Source organism: Mastomys coucha, unplaced genomic scaffold, assembly GCF_008632895.1.
Source record: "Mastomys coucha isolate ucsf_1 unplaced genomic scaffold, UCSF_Mcou_1 pScaffold17, whole genome shotgun sequence".
Lineage (NCBI taxonomy): Eukaryota > Metazoa > Chordata > Mammalia > Rodentia > Muridae > Mastomys > Mastomys coucha.
The window spans coordinates 592601-595216 of NW_022196899.1; the positions used below are offsets into that span (position 1 = coordinate 592601).

Below are 2616 nucleotides of genomic sequence, written 5' to 3' on the forward strand. Positions count from 1 at the left end.
TTTTAATAGCTGAGTAGTATTCCATTGTGTAGATGTACCACAATTTCTGTATCCACTCCTCTGTTGAGCATGGTGGGACTAATTGTTCTGGCAGTGTGTGTATAGTGGAGGATTGCAAATTCGATCATCAATGGGAAGAGAGGACCTCGGCCTTGTGAAGGTTCTGTGCCCCAGTGTGGGGGAATGCCAGGGCCAATAAGCAGGAGAGGGTGGGGTGGTGGGCATGGGGAGTGAGGAGGCACCTGGGGTTTGTTTTTGTTGTTTTTGCTTGTTTCCTTGTTTTTTAGAGGGGAAACTGGGAAGGGAGAAATTTACATGTAAATAAAGAAAATATCTAATAAAAAAAGAGCATGTGGGCCACAGGGAAAAAAAATGAAGAAGACAGGACCTTGAGCCTGCCTGCCTGCCTGCCTAAGCCTCTTACCGCTGTTCTTAGTGGCCCCACCAAGTTAGAGACTCCAACCTTCACCAAAAGGCCACTTACTGGTATCTACCACTAATGATTTCTACCTTTTTTCCCAAACCATCCGGTTACACCTGAGTGTGAGGACTGGTTGCTTAGCAACCAACAAGAGCCCCCCTGGGGCCTCTGCCAGTGGCCTGAAGCTGGAACCATCAGGGATTATGAGCCAGTTTTGGCACAAACTGGGCTGCTGCGTGGTCCAGAAGCCCCAGCCAAAGAGAAAGAGAAGACGGATTGACCACACCATGATTGGGGAGCCGATGAACTTTGTCCACCTGCCTCACATCGTCTCTGGGGAGATGGGGGCTGGAGATGGACTTGCCATGACAGGTGCAGTTCAGGAGCAGATGAGATCCAAGGGAACCCGTGACCGACCGTGGAGCAGTTCTAGGGCCTTGTAGCTCCCATGAGACTGGTTCTGCAGTCTTGGAGTTCCCATTCTGTGTCCAGCCCAGAAGAAATGCCATCACTAGATCCCTTCAACCAGTGACCCAAGGGCCCCCCTCTCTCTCTAACAAATGCCTCAAAAGGAGTTGGGGCTGAACTGCCTCTACTCCCTCCGGCCTCTGCCCTTCCTGGAGATGGGGGTCAAGGCAGCGGGACTGACCGAGTGACTACTGGTGGGCCAGAGGGCCTCAGCTGAAGCCCTGCACACCCTTGATCTGAACTGGGGGCTCTCTGGGAACCTGGAATAAGTTCCCTGCTCCTGAATGAAGGTTGAGTGCCGCTTGTTTAAACTTCTTGCCTTTATTCTTTAATCGAGGCAGGCAGGTTCGGAAGCCAGAGCTGAACCCGACTTTACTACAATGCTCTCTGTTTCCCTGCCCTCTGTTTCCTTCTAGAATGAACAATGCCAACGTGAAGGGGCTGGGTGACCACTGCCAAGTCCACTCTGGGTTTCAGAAGTTAAGGTCACAGCCCTACCGTGTCTCTCTGCTGGCACCAGGGTCTTGCTCCGTTAGGCCTCTAATCCCATGCTTCTGTAGTATTAATAGCTTCCCAGAAATATATATTTTTTATTAAAATTTTAATTTGAGTTCTTTTAATTACCCCCATCCTTCTATCTCAGTCCTTTTCCCGTCCCTTTAAGAAACCTTAGGTTTCCCACTGAGTAAGAGTTAAGGGATGGATCTTAATTTGACCACGTTCCATTTAAGACTTGGAGTCCTGGCCTACCCTCTGTCAGCCTCCCTGCTGGCCCAGGTGAAAGGAAGAGGAGGGTTCCAGATAAAAAGCCAGGATGTGGCAAAATTAGCTGTACCTCAGGGTAGACTCCCGGTGAGGGTGATGAGGTAAATAGGTTGGAAGCGCTCTTTGGAGCACAGGCCCTAACATCCTTTATGGAAGCGTGTCTTTTCAACTCCAACGCTTGAAAATAGTTTGGACAGTTTGGGCTGCACGGTTCTTTGTAAGGGAGGGCTGTTCTGCACAAACTACAGCATCTCTTCCCCCACACCGGCGCCACCCCAGTGTAGAACCCAAAATATCTTCAGAAATTGCCAAATGTCTCCCAGGGATGAAATTACCCACCATTGAGAGCCACAGCGTGAGAGTCAAGGTATGTTTTCCTTAAGTGATTTCCACAGCCCCCCACCCCCCACCCCTAGTCTGGTGATTTGTCTTGAGCCATGGGTGAGCTAGCGCCCTCATAGGTAGTAGGCTCAGCAGAGCTGCACATCCTTATTTCAGATATGTTGCTCGTGCTCAAGTCTCTGCTCTTGATCTCTTCATGAGGGCTTTTCATGGTGCCAAAGATGGGAACGGGGCATGCTGGGATGAGAGGAGAGGGATCTGAAGCTGCAGCAATGCTTATGCTGTCTGTTCGCTAAGCAGCCTCTCTGCTCTAGTCTTTGAACCCAGCGTAAGACTCAGGGACTTTGGAAGATCAGGTGTCACCACATGGCTGAAGAGTGTGCTTTAGATGGGAAAGCACTGTAGGAGCGGAGTCTACAAGGCCCTTTGTTTTCTCAGGTGTTTTTTGTTCTGGCCCTTTCATTGCAGGCTGATTAGAAAGGCAGAACAAGACAGAAGAGCTCCTGCCTGTTCCTAGAAGAGAGGACTGGGGTCTCATTAGCTCTGAAATAGGAAGAATGGTTTGTGGTAATGGGTCAGGGTTGTGGAAACTGATCTGCTCCTGCTGACTCCATCCATCC

At 50.1% G+C, this 2616-nt stretch overlaps 1 pseudogene; it reads left to right on the top strand.

Moving 5' to 3' along the window:
• The first annotated feature begins 624 nt into the window (after positions 1 to 624).
• LOC116094699 lies at positions 625 to 888 on the top strand (annotated as a pseudogene).
• The last annotated feature ends 1728 nt before the right edge of the window (positions 889 to 2616 follow it).